Source organism: Pipistrellus hanaki, assembly GCF_964339955.1.
Source record: "Pipistrellus hanaki genome assembly, chromosome: 2".
In the NCBI taxonomy this organism is placed as follows: Eukaryota; Metazoa; Chordata; class Mammalia; order Chiroptera; family Vespertilionidae; genus Pipistrellus; species Pipistrellus hanaki.
In genome coordinates this window covers 172,981,854-173,004,920 of record NC_140504.1, presented here as the reverse complement: position 1 = coordinate 173,004,920, position 23,067 = coordinate 172,981,854, and the positions used below count along the sequence as shown (strand labels likewise).

At 48.9% G+C, this 23,067-nt stretch overlaps 1 protein-coding gene across 14 annotated transcripts in view; it reads right to left on the bottom strand.

Moving 5' to 3' along the window:
- PTPRF (protein tyrosine phosphatase receptor type F) overlaps positions 1–640 on the bottom strand; it is an 87,573-nt gene extending 86,933 nt beyond the window's left edge. For all 14 annotated transcript variants that reach the window (XM_084874458.1, XM_084874468.1, XM_084874459.1 and 11 more), the window contains exon 1: positions 450–640. The gene's annotated coding sequence lies outside the window, so the exon portion shown is untranslated. The remainder of the gene's footprint in view (positions 1–449) is intronic.
- Between the last annotated feature and the right edge of the window lie 22,427 nt (positions 641–23,067).

Here is a 23,067-nt window from a genome sequence, read left to right as displayed (position 1 = left end):
CGCCCGGGCCGGGGTGGTCGGGGGAGGCGGAGGGTCACCCCCGGGGCGCGCCGGCGCGGGCGGAGGGGGCCGGCGGGGCGGGGCGGGGCGGAGGAGGGGGAGCGCGAACGCAAAGGGGAAACTTTGCGCTGGGGGGGCGCGGGCTGCGGCTCAGGTGCGGCGGGGAGGCCGGGAGGCGGGGGAGGGCGGCGCGGAGCCGGCGCGGCGGCGGGGGGCGCGTCTGCCGGCCGCGGGGGGAGCGCGGGGCGGAGTCGCCGGGTGAGGGGGGGGGGGGACCGAGCCGAGGCTGCGGGCGCGGCAGGTGGGGGCGCGGCCCGGCCTCGGCGGCGTCCCGAGCCCCCCGGGACCGCCACCAGCCTCGCCGGGTGGACGCGGGAAGAGGGCGGGGGCTGCGGGGAAGGAACAAATGCGGAGGGGACTCCGGGAGGGGGACCCGGGGGGTCGCTCACCGCCTCTCCAGGGGCCGTCGGTCCGCATGTCCCCCACCAGCCGCTGAGGCTGCTGCTCGCTCTCCTCTTGTGCCTCCGCCGCCGCCGCCGCCTCTGCCGCCGCCCCGGGTCCCGCTCCCGCCACCGCCACCCGAGCTGGAGCCGGTGCTGGAGCCGCCGCCTCGGCCGCCGCCGCCGCCGCTCCGCCGCTCCCGCGCCAGCGCCAGCCGCGCGCCCCCGCGCGCCGCGCCCGCGCCCCTGCCCCGCCGTGCGCGCGCCCGCGCCGCCCCTCCCCTCGTGCACTCTCGCTCAGAGAGAGAGCCGCCGAGCCAAGCAGGCCTGGCGAGGCCACAACCCAACCCCGAGTGTGAGCGACCGGAGCTCCCAGTACTGAACCAGAACCCCGGTAATGGGCATGTGCTGACCCAAACTCCAGATCCTATTAGTGGCTCCCAGTCCTAATGTAAACCTGATACTACCCCACGTCCTCCCCATTCGGATACAAATCTAATATTGAGCCCTGACCCACCCCCAAACTCAATATTGAGTTCAAACCCCTGAATCTGAGATTGGCTCAAGCAGAGATTTAAATCTGAAGCCCCATAGTGAGCCCAAATGCCAATGCTGACTCTAAATCTTCGTGTCCTCTCTACCTAAGCTTGAAGCTTGATAGTGACAATAGCATCAACCCTGGTGCCCATATGGAGTCCCCCATTGCTCTATGAGCCCTAAAGCCCAATAGCTACCTTGTTATGAACCCAGTGCTCTCTTCGGAACCCCAAACCTTACATAGAACTCCAATCCTAACCCCAGGTCAAGGCCAGCACACTGTCTGAATTGGGATGCCCAATTCCTGGATTGAGATTGGGTCACCAGAAAAGGACCTATCCCAAATACTGATCTCAATCCCCACCCATCCTTGGGACAATTGACCCAACTCTCATAATCATCATCGTGGAACCCAAGATTAATGAGACTGGCTTTGCAGGAACTCCATGCAAATCCACTTCGTCCCCATACTCACCCTCTACTTCTCTGATCAGATGTCAACCCCGCCTCAGGCTGGCCAATACCCCAATATTTATATCAATTTCAGCTGTGGACTTGAATCAAGTCTTGAATTAGCCCTTGAGTTCAAGACTTGCTAATGTCCTCCCAACTTGATATAAACCTCGGTATTTAGTTTCTGACGCCTCATGCCAAACTCATATGCTGACCCTATGAATTTATGGGCTAAATCAATCATGTACCTAAAGATTTATTCTGAGCCCTGACTCCTTAGAGACTTGGGTGAGCTCCAAAGCTAGGGTCACACCTTGGCAGCAAAGCCCACAGCTTCAGACCCACCTTCCCAGTCCATGCCACCACCATGTAAAAGTCAGCCCAAACCACAGCTGCCCTCCCTCACCCTCCCCTCTCATGAAAGATGGGGAACCTACCCTACCGCGATGACCCCTGTGGAGTCACTGATTTTCCGGGGGGGGGGGGGGGGGGCTCTCTCATACCTCTATGACTTTGGGAGTCAGGTGAGAAATAAAAGTTTGGGGGTTGTTGAAGCACCTGGATTCAGGGTTCACAGGTGCAGGGCAGGAGCGAAGGTGGGGCCCCAGGATCCAGCTGAGAGGTCAAGTTCTGGCAATCACTGCTTGCTTTTGCGGGGAGTTGGATTCAGAAACAGTGTGTCTGCGCCCCCTGGTGTGTGAGAAGGGGATGGGACTGACTCCAGTGAATCTGGGCAAGCAATTAGGTCCTGATGACAAACAGATCAAAAACGAATGTTCCTAGTCAGTGGTTTTTTACCCATTGGTAATTTTGGTGTACTGTGGAGGAGGCATTAAGACTTTTATGAGCTTTATACATTTTTTTTGCCATGATTTAGGTGTTTCAGAATTTAGGACAGGTCTAGGTTTCTGTTTGGGGCTTTCCTTCTCTACACCTCCCCCCAATTTAGAAAAGTATTCTTTTCAGCCAATTATGCCAGCTCATTGCTGACTTGTGAAAACAGTCCTTCCCCTTGGCTTGATGGCCTGGACTTCCCACAATGGCCACCCTTTCTCCGTCTCTTGTGCCATCTCCTGCTCCTCCTGGGGTCTATCCTAGCCTGTCCCTTCTCCCTGGACCATCTCAACCACCGCCAACCACATACTATCTTCCAAATCTCTCTCTCTAGTCTGGGCCTCTCTTCTGAGCTCAGGACCCACGCAACCAAGAACCTTCCTCACACCACTCTCTGCATATCCCGCAGGCAGACAGAATCCGCTTTCTCTCCCACTCAGACCCGCTGGTCTGTAATTATCCCCGTCTCAGGCTTTGGCTTCCTCATTTGTTCGGTCGCTGGGCCAGACATGCCGTCTCTCTTGCACCCCCATCCAGTCAGTCCTGTAGAACTTGGAAAACAGAGACTAGAGACCATGTAGCTTTGTGAGGAGCACATCAGATGGAGGAAGGAGCCCCAGAGGTGGTTGGGAAGAGGGAAAGAGAAAGAGCGGTAGAGGGAGAGAGACAGAGACAAAGTTTCTGACTTTTGAGTTTTGGACCACACAAAACCAAGTTGATCATAAAATCTCTTGCATACAGTAAAGCGCCTCTTAAGAAAGACCCGCTCTATCTTTTTTCTTTTTTTAAAAATAGATATATATGTGTGTGTATATATATATATATATATATATATATATATATATATATTTCAGAGCGGAAGAGAGAGATAGAAACATCAATGATGAGAGGGACGTTAGACCGAGCCTGCAACCCAGGCATGTGCCCTTGACTGGAATCAAACGTGGGACCCTTTGGTCCGCAGGCCGACGCTCTATCCACTGAGCCAAACCAGCTATGATAAGACCTGCTCTATCTGGAGTGGGTTTCAGTACCTTGGAACCAATGGTACCTGTTTAGAACCATCACTTCCTCCAGGAAGCCATCCCAATCCCTGGCTGGGTAGGGGACTTACCTGCTGAAGCTCTAAGCATTAGGTATCACCACTCCCTGTTCCCATCTCTGTCCCCCACCCCAGACGGTGGGCTCCTTAAGGACAGGAGGAAAGAGCTTGCCCTGTCCACTTCCATATCCCAGTGGCCAGCATGGGAAGCAGACACCCAACAGGTGCTCAATACAGATTGAAAGGAACGAACAGGTAGATGTTCCCTTTCCATGCTCACTTTCTCAGTATGCCCAGCACCTGGAATTGGGCGTAAGACTGAGGTAAAAATAAATAAACAAATAAACAAACAAATAAATAAAAGGGGCCCAGGCTCGGGTCCACACAGACAAGACTCTCGAGTGTGAGCGCATAACAGCCACAGAAGGGGCGGTCCAGGCTCTGGGTAGACTGCCAAACTCTGAGCACGGGGTCCATGTGGGTCTGCCCTCCTGCCCTGCTCCTGGGCCTGGCGGGGAGGGATGACCTTGTGCTCATCTGTGAAGGCCAAATGGTACCACGTGGCAGTTGTGTGTCTGCCGTGTCCTGGCCCCGGGGCGCAGGGTGAGGGGAGAGCCAGATGTCAGCTCCCCCTCGCCGTTCACCCTTTGTCCAGGTCCTGGCCCCCTGGACACTCTGCCTCAGACTCATGATGTAAATACATCTCAGTTGCTCTAAATCCGATTAGATTCAGCTTGAGTCCTTACCCTAACCAGATCAGCAAGAATTCCCGATCACTCACAGCCCTCCTTCAACTGTCCAGGAACTCCAGGGGCTCGTACAGTTCCAGGGGTGGTTGGTCTGGGCTCCACAGCCTTGTAGGCAAAGGCTGGGGTCTTTTGGGGACCACTGCTGCTTCTGCAGACATTGGCTGTCACTGCCTTGGCGCTTCCACTATTTGCCCCCCAGTCCTTGGGAAGGGGACCCCCTCCCCCCCATTCTTTTCCATCCCAGGCTCTTTCAAAGGGGCCTCTCCTACAGACAGCGAAGTTGCAGCCCTCAGTCTTTGGCATCTGCAGTGACACAGCCACATCCGTGGGGGTCCCTGGGGGTCCGTGGGGGTCCGTTTCAGGGTGGGAAGGGAGCGCCTGTTCTGCCCCTCACTTCCCTGCTGGAGGATCAGCTCCCTCGGGGTTCTCCCTCTCAGCCAGTCAGAAGGAGCTCTGACACCAGAAGGCAAAGCAGCGTGTTTACCTTCTCAGGTGTGGGTGTGGGTGGGGGTGGGGGAAACGGCCTCCGAACACAAAAGCCCTTTCTTTCCTTCCTGACGCGTCAGTGGGGGCTGGGGAGGAGGCCCGGGTTAGGTTCTCCATAGAACACTCCGCTGGTGACTTCAGCCCGGCTTCTCCGGGCAAACAGAAGCTGCCAGGGGAGGACTTCCTCACCCCCCACCACCCACCCCCACTCCCACGTCCTGGCCTTCCTCTCCAGCTCCCTGCTGGCTGCCAGGAGGACGTGCCCGCCATGGTGGGCACTGATCTCTAGGATGCTGTGGCTCCTCCAGGACTTCGCTTCTCTCCCTGCCCCCCGCCCATCCCCCTTGCAGCATCATTCCCATAGGCTCATAGATATTCTTAATTCTTTCTCATCCTAGAAAACAATTTGCTTCCTTGACCGCCCCCCCAGCCCCCCGCCACACACACAGTGGCAGAGACTGAGCATTTCTCTGCTCTTCTCACAACAAATCCAAGAGCTGTTTAGAGATGAAGTCTCCACTCTCCCATCTCCTGCTCAGACTCAGCCCACTACCGCCGGCTTTTGGGACCAGTGCTTACTGAAATTGCTCTTGGCATAATGACTATTCACCTCTGTTTGCCAAATCCAATGGCTGTGCCTATGCTTTCAGCTTATGGGACTCCTCAGTGGCCTTGGCAGCTTCCTGCCATGTGCCTGGGTTGCTGCAGTGCCAGAGAAGGCAGGCCCTGAGCTCCCCATCCCAACGGCCATCTCCCAGGGGCCACTTGGGCACCTCATTCTTACCACCACACCCTGGGCCTTGTCCCAGCCACAACCACTCCTTCACTGCTCGCACCTTCTCATGCAATCTCGGGGTACCTGCTCAGACTCCTCAGGCTTCTTCCCTGTGGACCTCTCTGTGCTCTCCCGATGCATCAGCTCTCTCCCTCTTCCCCTTTTCTTTTTGTTTGTCCAACTTACATGCCAAGGTCCAGTTTTAATAATTTGCTTTGTCAATATCCCAAGCCCCTTTGCCCCTCTGCCTTTTGATCATATCTGTCTGGCAAATCCCCAGCTGCAAATCCCCAGAGGAGCCCCCCTGTTTGTCTTTAGGGCCACGTGCAAGCAGCCAAGTGACTCCACAGGCCAGATGGATGCTCCCATAAACCAGAGCCATTGGCTGCAATGGGGCCCGGGACACATTTCTCCAGTCAGCTTGGAACCCTACTCTCTGCAATGGCTGTTTCTAACCTTCCCCATGCTCTTTACACCTCCATTTCCTCACGGGCACACGTGACCCTGCCTCTTCCTTTGTAGAGAAAAACTCCCCCAGTTACCCACTAGCATGTTCACACGTCTCCCTACATCTGTCCTCTCTCCCGATGCATTCAAGAAAGCCCCCTCCTTCTATCTCGGGCCAGTGCTCCTGCCTAGCCTTGATTCCTAGCCCCTCTGCTTCTCAGGCACCTCACTCTATCCAGAATTCCCTCCCTCTCTGAGTGCTGGGTCCCACCCTCTCAATTGAATTCTTCCCATCTTTCTGCTCCCTGAATCTTCACCCCAGCTTCCTTCCCCACTGTTGGCTATTATGGCATTTCTACTCACTCCAACATTCATTCGGATCTGGCTTTCACCTCTCACGGTGCCCCTGAAACATGATGTTTGAGCTATGAACATCCATGTCTCAAAATTGGATGGGACCCCCCAAGTATTCATCTGTTAGATCTTTTGATTACTTCATTTTTATTTTTATTTTTTAAAATATATTTTATTGATTTTTTACAGAGAGGAAGGGAGAGAGAGAGAGAGAGAGAACTTAGAGAACTAGAAACGTCGATGAGAGAGAAACCGACCAGCTGCCTCTTGCATACCCGCTACCGGATGGCAATCAATGTACATGCCCTTAACCGGAATCAAACCTGGGACCTTTCAGTTCGCAGACCGATGCTCTACCACTGAGCCAAACCGGTTTCGGCTGGTTACTTCATTTTTAAAGAAAATATATATTTTATTGGTTTCAGAGTGGAAGGGAGAGGGAGAGGCAGATGGAAACATCGATTGGCTGCCTCCTGCATGCCCCCAACTGGAGATTGAGCCTGCAACCAGGCCTGTACCCTGAAAAGGGATCGAGCCGGTGACCTCTTGGTTCATAGGTTGATGCTCAACCCTTGAGCCATACCAGCTGGGTTGATTACTTCATTCTTAAAACACTAGCTTCTTTGACACCTTTGGCACCATATTCTGGTTGGTCTCTTTCTCCGTCTCCTTTGCAGGGCCATCCTCCTTCCTCCATTCAGTCATTAAATACTCATGCTCTTCAAGGCCCATTCCTAGGCCTTTGCGCTCACTCACTGTGGACTTTTCCCCTGGTGATCTCATCCGTGCCTACAACTTAGATTGCAATCCATCTGGTGATGATTCACAGCTTTATGTCTCCATCCTGGAGAACTTCCCTTCTGAGCTCCTGACCAACAGGAGCCTAGCCCACTGCCTAGCAAACATCTGGAGCTCAGTGTCTCAATGGAACTTCAACCCCAACATGCCCGAGACCTAACTCAGGATCACACTCGGTGAGCCTTTCCAGTGTTCTCTGTCTCAGTGAATTTGCCACCTAACAGGAACCATCACCAAATCCTGTGAATTTTACCTCCAAAGCATCTCTTTTATCTACCCCCTTCTCTTCACCTCTACTGATGCCTTGCTGGTCCAAGCTATTATTATCCCCCCCTCCTTTTTTTTGCATTTAAAAAAATCAAAAAAGGAGACATTTAATTTAAATATTCAGAAATTGTCTGGGGAAAAAAAGTAGTAGAGCAAATAAACTCCTAAAAAAGAAGGCTGCAGCCGAAACCGGTTTGGCTCAGTGGATAGACCATCAGCCTGCGTGACTGAGAAGTCCCGGATTCTCTCTCATCGATGTTTCTGACTCTCTATCCCTCTCTCTTCCTCTCTGTAAAACAAAAATCAATAAGATATATATTTTAAAAAAAGAAGAAGAAGAAGAAGGCTGCAGTCGAAACTGGTTTGGCTCAGTGGATAGAGCATCGGTCTGTGGACTGAAGGGTCTCAGGTTCCATTCTGGTCAAGGGCATGTGCCTTGGTTGCGGGCATGTCCCCAGTAGGAGGTGTGCAGGAGGCAGCTGATCTACGTTTCTCTCTCATCGATGTTTCTTGCTCTCTATCCCTCTCCTTTCCTCTCTGTAAAAAAAAAAAAAAAAAAATATATATATATATATATATATATATTTTTTTTTTTTTAAAAAGAGGGCTGCATATTGGTGATCACATTTATTGGAAGGATTGGAGAAAAATGAAAGTGCCATTTAACTTAAGAATTTGTGAGTTATCTGCAAATCAACTAATTTCAGGAGTGGAAGATTCCTTACTCATTTCTTAATATCAAAATTTACTCAGGTTTCTCTTTTAAATATCTTCTACATTTAAAGAAACACTCATACAAAGTCTCCTAATTTCCATGCAAGATACATTACTTGTTTCAGCCAACTCTGGAGGGGCAACCAGTACAACACTATCCCCCACAAAGAGATTGGAACGTGCCATTTTGTTGATTTTTATATCTCTTCATATGTCTCTTCATCAGTTTCCATAGTGGTCACAGTTTCTTCCATATCTTCTAATATCATATTTAAATGTTGATCATAAGCAAGTGATCTACCCCACAGCTCTCTGTCATTTCTCATTTTCACATAAGTCCGCTCCTCCAAGCTGAGTCCCATGAGGTCCAGGGACTCTTCTACTGGTTGGTAGTTGGTTGCTGGCCCACATCATTGTCCACCATGTTTCAAACCCCTATTATTACCTCTTACCTGGACTCCAGCAGGAACTCCTAACTGACCTTACTGCATAGCCCCGCCCGTCTCCAGTCTGATCAGGTCACTCCCATTTACCGACTTCCCGTTGCTCCTGGATAAAGAGCCATCTCCTTCCCTCCTTAAATGCCCTACCCTTATCTGCCTTCCATCATCATTTAGCATCACACTCCCTTCTCCCGAGTTCCCTCCGGGTTCCCTTCAATTCCTCAAGTGCACATGTGCTCCCACCGCCACCCCACCACCCAGCCTTTGAGCCATTCTTTTTTTTTAAAATACATTTTATTGATTTTTTTTTTTTTTTTTTTTTTTTTTTTTTTTTTTTTTTTACAGAGGGGAAGAGAGAGGGATAGAGAGTTAGAAACATTGATGAGAGAGAATCATTGATCAGCTGCCTCTTGCACACCCCCTACTGGGGATGTGCCTGCCACCAAGGTACATGCCCTTGACCGGAATCAAACCTGGGACTTTTCAGTCTGTAGGCCAACACTCTATCCACTGAGCCGAACCAGTTTCGGCTACACCATTCTTTTTAGAGGACTTTCCCACCTGGCCAACTTCAGTTTTTAGCACATTCTTCACTTTTGGCTCCAGCACTGTTTCTTTGGGCAGCCGGCCCTGGCCCTTGGTGTAGATCCGGGTTGTTTGGTAGACATTTTCACAGAGCTCTGTTTCTCCCACACATGATCATGCTCACATAGTTCTCGGGCCCCCAGCCCTGTGTGGAAGATGAGTGGAGTCCATGTGGGTTCCAGGCAGTGGGGCAATGTGAGTCAGGAGTGCGGTGGGGGCTCTGGCCAGAGGCTCGGAGTTGCATAGTTATGTGTCATGGACGCCTCTAGGTTTCCAAGGACTCTCCTTGTGCTGCCAATGCCACCAAGGCCACATTGAGGTCAGACCAGCTGATGGCCCAGTCAGCACAGATCAGCTGCTGGGGCAGCCTGGCATTCAGAGACATACAAACCTTGTCTGCAGGATACCCAGGGCACTTATTAGCTGTTTGGTTTTGGGCAAATTACTTCTCTCTCTAAGCCTCAGCTTCCTCTTCTATAAAAGGGGAATATTACTTACGGCAGTATTATAAGAATGATAGAAAACTGTGTTCATAAAGAACTTTACCGCTGAAACCGGTTTGGCTCAGTCGGTCTGAGGACTGAAGAGTCCCAGGTTTGATTCCAGTTAAGGGCATGTACCTATGTTGCAGGCACATCCCCAGTAGGGGGTGAGCAGGAGGCAGCTGGTCGATGTTTCTCTCTCATTGATGTTTCTAGCTCTCTATCCCTCTCCCTTCTTCTCTGCAAAAAATCAATAAAAAAAAATTTTTTTTTTAAAAAAAGAAGAGCTTTACCAGAGCTTTTACAGAGCTTCACATCCCAGGTTCTTGAAAATGGAAGCTATTTGATGATTATTAGAATTAGCATAATTAAGCCTCTAATAGTGCAGTGCAGGCTTGGAGGACCATTTAAAAGCTAATTCCACTGGGCCCGATATCCTGGTAATCCTCAGCTAGTGTCTAAATGAGAGCCTGGTTCATCATCTATCAGCCTTCTCCACTTCCTCTCCCCGGATCCAGCTTCCCACTGCTCCCTCCCCAGTCTTTCCCTGTTGCCCCCCAGAAACCTCGGCCCTGTAAGAGGCCCCCTTTCCATTCCTGCCCAACTGAGGACCCAGCAACTGTTTCCAGGGAAGCTGCCATCTCCCCACCACAGAGTCAGGAGGAGGGGCAGAGCCTTCTGTGCTCTCAACAGCCACTCCCAGATCATTATTCCTTCAGCCTCATGGAAAAATTCCTGCTCATTTAAGGCTCATGCCATCTGGCTCTTGCAATTCATTCATTCAATCAAGATTTATGAAGTGCTTTGCCCTCTCTTTCTTCATGTTACTTTCTTTCAGAAAGAATTTAGGCGATGTAAAAAAAAACAAACACATGCGATACAAGACGCTTGGTACATAGTAGGACTCTCTGTCTTTTTGAATAAATGAATACATTTAAAAGATTACAGAGTTGTTCACGTCTCCCCAATTCCCCCTTCAGAGGTAGGTCGAGTGAAACATGAACAGAGAAGTAGGAGGTTCAGTCTTGGGCACCCCCTGAGTTCTGAGTTGTTCAATTGGGAGCTGGTTCACCATTTTATTTTACTATTATTATTTTAAAAATATATTCCATTGATTTTTTTAACAGAGAGTAAGAGGGAGGGATAGAGAGTTAGAAACATCAATGAGAGCCGAGACCGGTTTGGCTCAGTGGATTGAGCGTCAGCCTGCGGACTGAAAGGTCCCAGGTTCGATTCCGGTCAAGGGCATGTACCTTGGTTGCGGGCACACCCCCAGTAGGGGGTGTGCAAGAGGCAGCTGGTCGGTGACTCTCTCTCATCGATGTTTCTAACTCTCTATCCCTCTCTCTTCCCCTCTGTAAAAAATCAATAAAATATATATTAAAAAAAAAAAAAAAAAAAAAAAGAAACATCAATGAGAGAGAATCATCCATCAGCTGCCTCTTGCACACCCCCTATTGGGGATGTGCCGGCAACCAAGGCACATGCCCTTGACCGGAATCGAACCAGGGACCTTTTAGTCCGCAAGTTGATGCTCTATCCTAGGGGTGTCGAACTCAATCAGAGAAGGGGCCAAAATCTAAAATCCAGCCTAAATCGCGGGCCGAATGGTTTACTGAACAGTCATAAACTGACAATGTCATAAACTGACAGCGGAGTGCAGTGATGACAGCGCGGTGCGGGCCACATTGCAAGGCCTGGCGGGCTGGATTTGGCCCGCGGGCCTTGTGTTTGACACATGTGCAGTCTATCCACTGAGCCAAACCGGTTTCTGCCGGTTCACCATTTTAAATGTTCTAATTCTGCAGGGGATCTCATTTCATAATGCTGGCCACCACCCGGAGTTTGGGGTGTAGCACCTCAAGAAAACTTTGTTTTCTCCCCATGGGCCCCAGGAAAGAGGTAGGGGAGAGTGCACACCGTCCACCCTTCACCACGGCAGCTTTTTATTCTCCCAAGACCATCTTATGAGGCTGGGCTGCCGTGTGTGACTTGCTTTAATGAAGAGTAGGGCAGCTTAAAAAGGAATTACAGGACAGAGAGAGAAAATTACAGCTGGGTAATAACTAGGATTTCCCCAGGAACTAGGGAGAAAAGTATCTCAAGAGTTAAATGCTAAATTCACTCTGCTGTCCTCCCTTATTCAGCTTGTCTCTGGGCTGCATCCTTCAGCAACAGCCCCTGGCAATCAACTTTCAGAAAATCCCTTCTTTCCCCTCCGGGAAGGGGTGTATCTCTCTGGATCCTTTCCCTCCCCCCCTTCAGTTCCCAAGTCAAGAAAACTCATGAGTCATGTCTGCAGGGCTCATCAAGTTGATCAGTAATGTTTGAATTGGCACCTCCTCCCAGAGGTCATTCTGGTGAGGGAGAGCGCTGGCATTCTGCATCCCCTCTTTCAAGGTGGGCTTCTTTTTTTCAGGAGCTTTCTTTCCCATATTCAACATCCACACTGATGTCTTTCAATATTGAGCCTGCTAAACAAATACACGCATACCCATAGCTCAAAGACAGACATCGCTGCTCAGGTCTAGTACATTCTGAAGCCATACTGAGAAAGGAAATAATTCCTTAACTGCCTCATAATTAGCAGTAATTATTTCATTTTCCCTGGGAATTAGTAAATCCGATTATGGTGGCAAGGATAGACTGCCTACTCCTTTCTTGATCCCCTTTGGGATGTGTTTGAGTAAGAATATGGTCGTAGGCCCTTTAATGACTTCCCGGTTCTCACAGGAGAGGCGCTGATGACTTGATTTTAGGAAGCCTCCATTACATTCTTGCCAAGAGCTAATATCAATGGGGAGAGAGAAGAGAGATGACCTATTCTCCAGTTAAATAAACGTAAAGGTAAGTAAATGAAGAAACTGAAAAGAAAAGAAAAGCAAAAACAAGGACAGTAGGGGGGATAAGGACAATTATGTGGGACCATAATCAATAAAATAAGTAAATTAATTGAAAAAAACAAGGACAGTAATAAAGACAGTGTGATAGTGGCATAGCATAGACATACAGATCAATGGAACAGAACTCAGAGCCCAGAAGTAAACCCTTACACGTATGGTCAATTGATTTTTGATTTTTATTTATTTTTTAAATTGCTGACACTTCATGTGGCTGTATTTTCATATATATATATATACAATATATATATATATATATATATATATATATATATATATATATATATATATTTAATTGATTTTTTACAGAGAGGAAGAGAGAGGGATACAGAATTAGAAACATCGATGAGAGAGAATCATCAATCAGCTGCCTCTTGCACATCCCCTCCTGGGGATGTGCCTGCAACCAAGGTACATGCTCTTGACTGGAATCAAACCTGGGACATTCAGTCCACAGGCTGACGCTCTATCCACTGAGCCAAACCAGTCTTGGCAATTGATTTTTTAAACATTTTTTTCTTTGTTCATTAAGGTATTACATATGTGTCCTTATTGCCCCCCCCCCCCCCCCCGCCCCTGTTGTCTGTGTCCATTGGTTAGGCTTATATACATGCATACAAGTCCTTTTGTCGATCGCTCTCCCTTAGCCCCATTCTCCCTTACCTTGTCAATTGATTTTTGACATAGGTGCCAAGGCATCAATGGGGAAAGAATAGCTCCCCCCCCCCCCCAACAAATGGTTCTGATACGAGTGGATATCACATGCAAAATTATTAAGTTAGACACTTACTCCATGCCATATCCAAAAATTAACTCAAAATGGGTTAGATCTAAATGTAAGAGAAAAAACAATACAATTCTTAGAAGAAAACATAGGAGTAAGTCTTTATGGCTTTGGGTTAGGGCAAGTAATTTAGCTATGACACCAAAAGCACAAGTAACATAAGGAAAAAAAGATAAATTAGACTGCATAAAAATTAAAAACTTTTTGATTAAAAAAAAAAACACTAATAAAGTGAAAACAAGTGACAGAGTAGGAGAAAATATTTGTAAATTGTATGTCTGATAAAAGGATTTGCATCAAGAATATATAAGGAACTCACAACTCAATAATAAGACAAATAACTCCATTTAAAAATGGGAAAAAGAATTAAACAGACATTTCACCAAATACATGGCCAATAAGCACATGAAAGCAGGCTCATCATTAGTCTGTGGGGAAATGCAAATTGAAACCACTACACACCCACTAGAATGGCTGTAATAAAAAAGACAGGCAATAACAAGTGTTGATGAGGATGTGGAGAAACTGGAGCCTTCACACGTTGCTTGTGGGAATGTGAAATGGCGCAGTGCTTGGGAAAACAGCTTGGCAGATTCTTAACATAAATTTACCATATGACCCAACAGTTTCACATCGAGGTCTCTGCCCAAGAGAAATGAAAACATATGTCTACAGAAGGACTTCTATGTGCAAGTTCTTAACAGCGGTATTTATAACAGCCCCAAAATAGGAAGAACTCAAATGTTTATCCCACTGGTGAATCGATGATAAATAAAATGTAGCACTAGTATATCCAGAGTAGAATACTATTTGGCAATAAAAAGGAATAAACTACTGATAAAGTCTGCAGATGAACTTCCAAAACATTATACTCAGTGAAAGAAGCCAAACATGAAAGATCACGCATGATATGATTCCATTTATATAAAATATCCAGGAAAAGCAAATCTACATCAAACAGAAAGTAGACTGTAGTGGTTGCCTGTGAGAATATGGAGCGGCTGAAATCAGCACAAGGATGCTCATATATATATTGATTTCAGAGAGGGAGGGAGAGGGAGAGAGACAAAAACATCATTGAGGAGAGAATCATTGACCAGCTGCCTCCTGCACACCCCATGTTCAACCTGCTTTCATACCTTCACACGTGTAGTACAGCGGCAGAAAGATGGGTTGGGGATAGGAGTGGAGATTTCATTTAAAAAATAGGAATAGGGTTATCTGCTTTTTCTAACATTTGCACATGGAATGGTGGGGTAAACTGAAGTCAGCCAGGGGCCTCAATACAACAGCTCTTTCTGCTTAAGAACATGCTGGCCAGGTGCCAAGAGGAGATTGAAATAGTAATATGAAAAGTCTGTCTTTCTTGCAGATATTTTATTTTTTTTAATTTGTCTTTTCATTCTCTCTCTCTCTTTTTTATTGTTTGAAGTATTACAAATAGTAGTACATTTGTCTCCTTTTTTCCCCCCATTGACCTCCCCCCGGCCTCCCCTACCCGCCAGTACATGCCCTCACCTGCCCCCCCCCCCCCACCCCAGTGTCTTGTATTCATTGGCTATCTTGCAGATATTTTAACAACCAACGGTCCCATCCCCTTTCGGTCCACCCTTTCTTATCCAGAGTGAAACCAGACAGAACTGAATAGCTGACCGCTTGCTCCAGAGTCCAAGGAGGCAGGCTCCTGCCAGAGGGAAGGAAAGTTGGCTTATAGGACAAAAACTGATGGGGCCAAGGAAGAGTGTAAGAGGGCCTGAGAGGGTGCTTTTCCTCCCAGTGTCAAGAGGGTGGCCATTTGGGGTACAGTGAGTGCCTGCCTGAAAGGGTCCTTCTTACTGAGGCACTGCTAGGGTGTGGCTGTTCCTGGAAATGGTTCTCTGCATATTCTTACTGGTTGGAAGCAAAACGCAAGCCAGAAGTCAACATTGGCTTTGCACATTTGCCTGTGCTTTAGGTGCATGCTTTCCTGGCCAATAAGACAGTAGTTTCGAGTAAACTGTCCTGGTTCCTCCCTTTCACTTTTCGAGTGTAGTGTTTGAGTGAAAACCACCCAGAGGTATTGACCAAGGCCAGTGTCTGCTGTGACCAGACCCCACCATCCCAGTGATTTGAAGCAGTGTGCCCCACTGTGGCCTCTGGGGAGAGATGAGTACCTCTGGGGGTACTGAGGACCAAAGGGGATCTGGCCTGAAGGAATGAGAAGAGAAACGGAGCTGCTGGAAGGTGCAGTTGTTGGAAATGGAGGTGAAACGCGACAGCCACAGGGAACACGGAGGGTAGAGGGCTTGTGCAGGGAGCTGTGAGGACACAGATGACCTGACCACGTCTGGAGCAACAGCTGTTAGCCGTCCTCACTAAGGAAAACTGCGACGCTCCACTGCCGTTCTCCAAGCCTGTCCTTCCCTGCCTGTGGCCATATGAATGGAAGAATTAGTTGGTGTGTGATGGGAATCACTAATTTTGCATATTTTAAGTTGTTTGTGGTTTTACTAATCTATACTAATAAAAGGGTAATATGCAAATTGGTGAGGGCAGTGAGAGGCAACCAGGTGGGGGGCGGGGGGGAAAGAGGGCAGTAAGGGGCAACCAGGCCATCAGGGAAGGGCTGTTGGGGGCAATCAGGCAGGCAGGCAGGCAGGCAAGTGATTAGCAGCCAGCTATTCCGGATTGTGAAAGGGATGTCCGACAGCCAGTTTAGGCCCTATTCCGGGGATCAGGCCTAAACAGGCAGTTGGACATCCCCCCCAAGGAATCCCGGATTGGAGAGGGTGCAAGCTGGGCTGAGGGGAACGAATTTTGTGCACTGGGCCTCTAGTGTTTGTATATTTCAAGTTGTTTGTGGTTTTACTGCTATAATTACGCCTTTTATTGTGTTTAGATGGGGAGGGAGGGTCCAGAAGCTCACAGTAGGTCCTTTCTATGACAAAAGCTCTGACCATACCGGTCAGGGATCTAGGTGGGGATCAGGCGCTGCTGCTCTGTGGGCACTGGTGGCACCTTCCAGAGCTAGGAGAATGACTGTGGGATAGGGTTGGGGCCTCACTGGGCTTTCTGTGAGGCAGACTCAGTTCAGCTCTCCGTTTCTCCTAACCCCATGCACTCCCACTCTGGCCAGTGGACCCCAGTGGCATCCAGTGCACTAAGAGTCAATGTTGGGTCAGGGTCAGGGCCAGTGCCCGGTACCTCTCAAATGCCTGGGAGCCACAGGCCCTGAAAGCGGGCAGGGTATTCAGACCCAGGGCTCAGCTGGTCTGTGCTCCTGTGCTGACTCGGCTGACTCTCCTGGCCTTGGCCTCTCTCACCACTTCACCTTGGAAGGTGTGTCAGTCAGGACTCTTCATTGCACATGGCAGAGAAAGTGTAAAAGCCCAGGATATACAAGAAAATGTTTAAATTCTCCATTGTGTTTTTTTATTTTATTTTAAAAAAAAGATGTTTTAAATTGACTTTGGAGGGGGGGGAGGGGGTGGAGAAGGGAGAGAGAGAAACATCAATGTGAAAGTGATCGCTGCCTCATGCAGGCCCCTGACCGAAGATCGAGCCTCACAGCCTGGGCATGTGCCTGAGCCCGCGACCTTTCAGTGTAGAGATGACCCCCAACCAACTGAGCCACACCGGCCAGGGCTCCGTTGTGTGGGGAGGAGGGACTAACGTAAGGTGACATACACAGATCTTGTAACACAGAAATCCACACCCGAACCCTCTATGTTCATGCTGACCAACGCCACCCCAAACAATTTCAAAAATAAAGGTTTAAAAATTGTTTTCTGCTATAACAAGGATTTGTTTTTCTTCTAAAACTTCTGCAAAGGAGAAAAAAACTTAAAAAATTCTTTTTCCATGGGGGCTGGGTGCAGGTGGGCAAAGGGAGGGAGACATGGGGGTATCTGTAATAATGGCAACAATAAAAATAAAAGCGAAGTTAAATAAAATAAAATACTTTCCCCAAATGCCAAGAAACTCTATCGTTCTTGTCCTGCCAGTTGCTTTAAATAAAACAAGAGCACTGACATCATACTCATCAGGTTAAATATTAGATAGAAAGTTCAATTTCCTATAACAACCTCACAATGAGTAAATACAATTTTCTACAATGAACAAGCATCACAGTCTTAAGGTTAAGGGTTATAAAACAATAAACCATTGTAGTTAGAGCACAGTATTGTGGGAGAGCTTCTTGCATACAAATGACTCAATATCATCATTACAAGATACAATAGAACAAATTTGAAATAAGATTTAAACTCTGTCTGATTAACTCTCTCTTGCTCTCTCTCTTCCTTGTACCTCTCAACTTATTCCCAGTCTTTACCACACACAAAAAAATTATATCTAGCCCAATGCTTTTCCATATCAAAAGCCTTCATGCCAATAACTTTTCATTCTCGCCTCCTTAATTATTGTTACTGAAACCTCTGGTTTCAACTACAATTTTAAACAGATAAAGTAAGAGATTGGAGGCTTATAATAAATATTTTATTTCCTGAAAGATGGCTGGGTCCAGGGGCTCAAATGGCGATCAAAGTTATCTCTTTATCTCTGCCTCTCTTTCTATCTCTCATCTCTCCTTGATCACTGATTCAGCTGGTTTGTTGGCCTCATTCTCTTTGGTTGTAGAGTTTTCCTCTGAGAGATAGCGAAATGGCCTAGGGAGTCCAACTTGCACTCCTAGAGAATGGGACAACATTCTCTTGGTAGGTCTGACAGAAAACTCTCAGCTTGGACCATCCCTGAACTAATAATCATTATGACCAGAAAAATGGAATAATCTGTAAGCCTGTCTCGCCTACCCACCTTTGGGCTCTGGGGAACGGGGCTGAGCGGAGATTACTGTTACCTAAACCACATGGAATTAGGGTTCTTTCCCCAAAGGAAAGGATGCCAGACAGACAGATAACCTCGGTCTAAGACAAAAGGACGAAAGGGGGTGTTCTATCAGGTCAATGGAGATAGAAAGTAATTGTGACATTGGCTCATCAAGGCCCATCTGGCAGTGAGGCCCGAAACCTCATCAACAGACCAGAGCTTTGCATGGTGAAGTGGATGATCAAGAACACATTTAAGGAAGACGAGCGTGGAGCACCCTTCCAGGTGTGGGCAGCCACCTGCCTCACGGACCAGCGCTGAATCGGATGTTAGGAGACACGCCGGATAGATGCTCCAGTCGCCTGCAGTCCCAGCATTGTTCTCATCGGCTCTGAAGGTGCAGCTGCCGTGTTAGGAGGGTCACCTCCTCAGGTCACCCAGACCGTTTTTAATGAGGGCGCGCAGGCCATTTGGAATGGCAAATCGGTCCGGAAAAGAGGCTTGGCTGACAGCCTGGGGCAACCCTCAGAAGCTGCACTTACAACCTTGAATTACATAACCCGGATCTGTCTCCTTTGCCCAGATGGAGGCGGGGCGTCGGCAAAGGGCTTTGGTAGGAAATGAGCAGTGGCTGATAGGGAAGGGGAAGACAGCGGGTCCCTTGGGCAGGGAGGGCACAGAGCTCCTGAACGTGCTTCTCTGTGAACGACGGGGATCACTCTGATGATTGGGTCCAGCACAGGAATCCATGTGCCGCGTAAACGGATGTGGAAGCCGTTGGTGCTGTCTCAGAAAGGCTGCCCCACGGCACTGAGGTCCGTGCACGATGGCTTTGGGCCTTGGGGAGGGAACAGATGCTGGGGCTAATTAGGGCATGGTTCCTCTGGCCCAAGACAGAGGACATCCAGATAAAATGGAACACCTGCGCCCAGTGCATTGCGTGGGCAGCCCTGCTCCCCAGCCAGCCTGCGTGGAGATGACTCAGAGCGGCACATCTTCTGAAACCGGACAGTGAACACTGGGTGGCACAGCTCCTCCTGGGCCTGGGATCAAACCCACCGGGGATTGAGAAGCGTCCTCCGTGTCAGGGGCGTAGTGGGAGAAGTCCCCAGTTTATGGGTTCTCTGAGATGTTGAGAATCGTGTTTCCAGCAGAATTGCAATTGGCAAAGCTAGGACTGCTTCCCCACAGGGACACCCCCCAAAGGATTTCACAGAACTTTGCCAAACGTGTATGGAATGCTCTGTCCAGATCAGAAGTGGCCGTGGGCCAGCACACAGACGCTCTAACCCAGTGGTTCTCAACCTTCCTAACACCATGGCCTTTAATACAGTTCCTCATGTGGTGGTGACCCCCAACCATAAAATTATTACTTCATAACTGTCATTTTGCTGCTGTTAATAAATTGTAATGTAAATATCTGTGTTTTCTGATGGTCTTAGATAGCCCTGCTAGCGCTTCTCAACCTGTGGGTCATGAGAGTCTAATGAATCCATACTACACCTTGGGAACTCTGCTGCTGCCTGTGTTCTCCACCATGGCCACGTGTCCGTCTGGTTTGGGGCTTGACAAGGGGACACAGAGACAGTCTCACTCAGGACGCCAGCAAGCAGAAGGATGGGCTCCGTGGTGGCCGCACTGCACGGAAAACACGATCAGAGCCTGGAGAGCGGACAGCTGCCTAGGAGCTATGACCACACCCCAACTTTCACTGGAGAAACCACACCTCCGCCACGCTCAGTCTGTGGCGTTTAGGGGCCAGGGGTGAGGGGAGCTGACAACCTTCAGGCGGAAAATCAAGGGGATTTCTGATGACATTGGCGTTGGCAAAGCTGCTCTTTGCAGGATCGGTAGTAAATATTCTCAGCTTTGTGGGCCATACGGTCTCTGTTGCTACGCCTCAACTGCAGTCGTGGAGTGACAGCAGCGGTAAACAACACGGAAGTAAAATGCCTGGCTGTGTTCCAATACACAGTTCTGTACAGAACACAGGCGGCAAGCTGGACGTGGCCTACAGGCTATAGTTTACCAGCCCCGCGTTTACCCACCTGGATTCAGCTGAGCCTGAAGCTAACTGCCCTTGTGCCTTTTCAGTTGGTAAACCAGTGCATTCCCCTTTTACTGAAAGCAACCTGAGTGGGTGTTTTTATCAACATCTTGGAGAAGCTTCTTATGGATTCACCAAGGTACAGGCTAGAGGCTGGGTTTCACAATGGATTTGGTGGCCCCAGGGAGACAGGAGACAACATAGCACAAAGGAAACCTTATCTGATTGGGGACTGCTCAGCGTACCTGAGAGTTTATCACCTGCAGCCAGCAGCCAAACAACCTTCCACCCACGGGCGGGCGGGCCACATGGAGGGGTGGGAAAACACCTGTCTGAGGACATCGACCATAACCCCCAAGACCAAGTGAACAGGAAATGCCCCAACAAGGCCAAGGAGAAGCCAGCCCGCTCTCTGCGAGGACTTGATGGGAGAAGAAGGATGGTGAAGGGGGGGGAGGGTGTGTGTGTGTGCTTGGAGAACCTTTGGAATGGAACCCAGTGGTGCCTTGATCCCAGGTGGGGCGTGAGATACCCTCCCTTTTCAATGAGGATGTGGGGAGCCCTCTCCCCAACACTTAATCTGGAGGCAGCAGAGGATAAGGGAGGAGAAAAGAGCGGAGGGGCACATTTCAGCCCGCAAGGGGCCCCAGGAAATCCACAGTCACTTAACTGCTGAATCAAGGACCATTTGCCCAAGGCCAACACCCCATCTATCTAGAAGCTGCCTGCTCTGTGGAATGTGGTATGGCCAGGCCCTTGCTACACTTCACATCAAAGGGATCTGCCTTCCCCTCTGTGAGATAATCGGAAACTCCAGCCTCAACAGACTTACCATCCCTTAAGGGGTTGAATCTTTTCGTAGAGGGGAGAGGAACTGAGAGAAGATACCTGGACTGATATGGGGTCCAATGCCATTTCACCCGCTGGCTGAGCAGGTGCCCGGGGACAGGCTATGGAGCAAAGAGGCCCTCTGCCCTGGGGTGCAAGATGGCTGAGGGTGGTGGCTAGAACATGTCAGAGAATGTGGCAGCGTGGCAGGTCTCAGATGTTAAGAGTTTGCATTCGGAAGTAATTACAGAGAGACTGCAGCCGATGCTGTCGATGCTCTTCCCACTTTCCCCTGGATCGTTTTTTGCACACCAGCTCCCTGAGTGCTTTCTATCCAGCAGCCTGCACTCCATCTCTGTCAGAGATTGAGCTCGGGCGAGGGCCTGGGGATTGACACGGGGCAGCAGCTGCCTGGACCAGCCACCAAGTGCTCCCCTGCTCCCTGGGCTGAATGACCCTGCAGGGTGGCCTCACAGCCATGTTGTGGGATTACCCTCCTGAGACACTCAGTACCCTACCTCACTGGACCCTCTGCCTTCCAGCCCCAGAACTCTTAAATCACCTGCATACGAATCTGCCTTTTAGGGGTTGCTTCTGGGGACCCAATCCAGAAGCATTTGCAGTGAACTGTACAGTTTGGAGAATCAGGGATGGCTGAAACCAGTTAGTGGGAACACTCTGGCCAGGTTTTCCTGAACAATCTTAGCCCCTTGAGAATCTGGCTCTTGGAAATCAAGATGGCGGCATAGGTAAACACCGAAACTGCTGTCTCGCACGAGATTTCAAAACTACAACTAAAAGATAGAACGGACATCATCCATAACCACAGGAAAGCTGGCTGAGTGGAAATCCTACAACATAGAAGGAAAGAAAAAAGCTCACAAAAAAATCAGAGGAACTGCCGAAACCAGTTTGACTCAGTGGATAGAGTGTCGGCCTACGGACTGAAGGGTCCCAGGTTCGATTCCGGTCAGGGGCATGTGCCTTGGTTGCAGGCATATCCCTGGTGGGGGGTGTGCAGGAGGCAGCCGATCAATGTTTCTCTCTCATCAATGTTTCTAGCTCTCTATCCCTCTCCCTTCCTCTTTGTAAAAAAAAAAAAAATCAATAAAATATTAAAAAAAAAAAGAAAAGAAAAGAAAAAAGAAAGTCAGAGGAACTGCAAAGGACTGAGGTATGAAGACTTGCGTGCAGAGAGGAAGGATGGCTGAGTGCCTGGCTGACTTTCTCTGGTGGGAGAGGGAAGGAAGCCCCCGACTGCATTGAACCCCAGTTCCAGGTGAAACCCCATGGACCCAGGCTCATCCGGGGGGAGTCTGGACTGTCAGGTAGAGAGAAAGGCACACGGAGACTCAGAGACTTGGGAAAACTGTGGTGGGAAGGGGTCTGGAGACACGCACGTGCAGGAAGATTGACTGCTGAGGTTGCTGCTAGCTCTCCCTAGTGGAAGGGAGTCGGAAGCTCCTGACTGCACTGAACCCCAGTTCCAACTGCACTGAACCCCAATTTCGGGTGAGCCTGGGGGAATATGGACTGTTAGGCAGAAACTCAGGGGAGCCTTGGGAGACAGAGGTCTGGAGGTGCACGCACAAGGGCACAGCTGATGGGAAGCCAAGACTGTCTGCTCAGCCCTGAGACTCCGCTCAATCCAAGCTGAGCACAGAGGCTTTTGCAATTTTGGAAGGACCAACTAGAAATAAAACATACACTTACTGAAATAAAAAATATTATACAGAGACCCAACAACAGACTAGAGGAATGCAAGAATCAAGTTAAAGATTTGAAATACAAAGAAGCCAAAAACACCCAACCGGGAAAGCAAAAAGCAAAAAGAATCCAAAAAATTGAAGATAGTTTAAGAAGCCTCTGGGACAACTTCAAGTGAACCAACATCAGAATTATAGGATGCCAGAAGAAGAGAGAGAGCAAGATACTGAAAACCTATTTGAAGAAATAATGACAGAAAACTTCCCCTATCTGGTGAAAGAAATAGACTTACAAGTCCAGGAAGTGCACAGAACTCCAAACAAAAGGAATCCAAAGAGGACCACACCAAGACACATCATAATTAAAATGCCAAGAGCAAAAGACAAAAGAGAGAATATTAAGAGCAGTGAGAGAAAAACAGTTAATTACCTACAAGGGATCATCCATACAACTGTCAGCTGATTTTTCAACAGAAAATATGCAGGACAGACAGGAGTGGTAAGAAATATTCCAAGTGATGAAAAGCAAGAACCTACAACCAAGATTACTCTACCCAGCATCAATGTTATGGGCCACCAGGACACAAGCA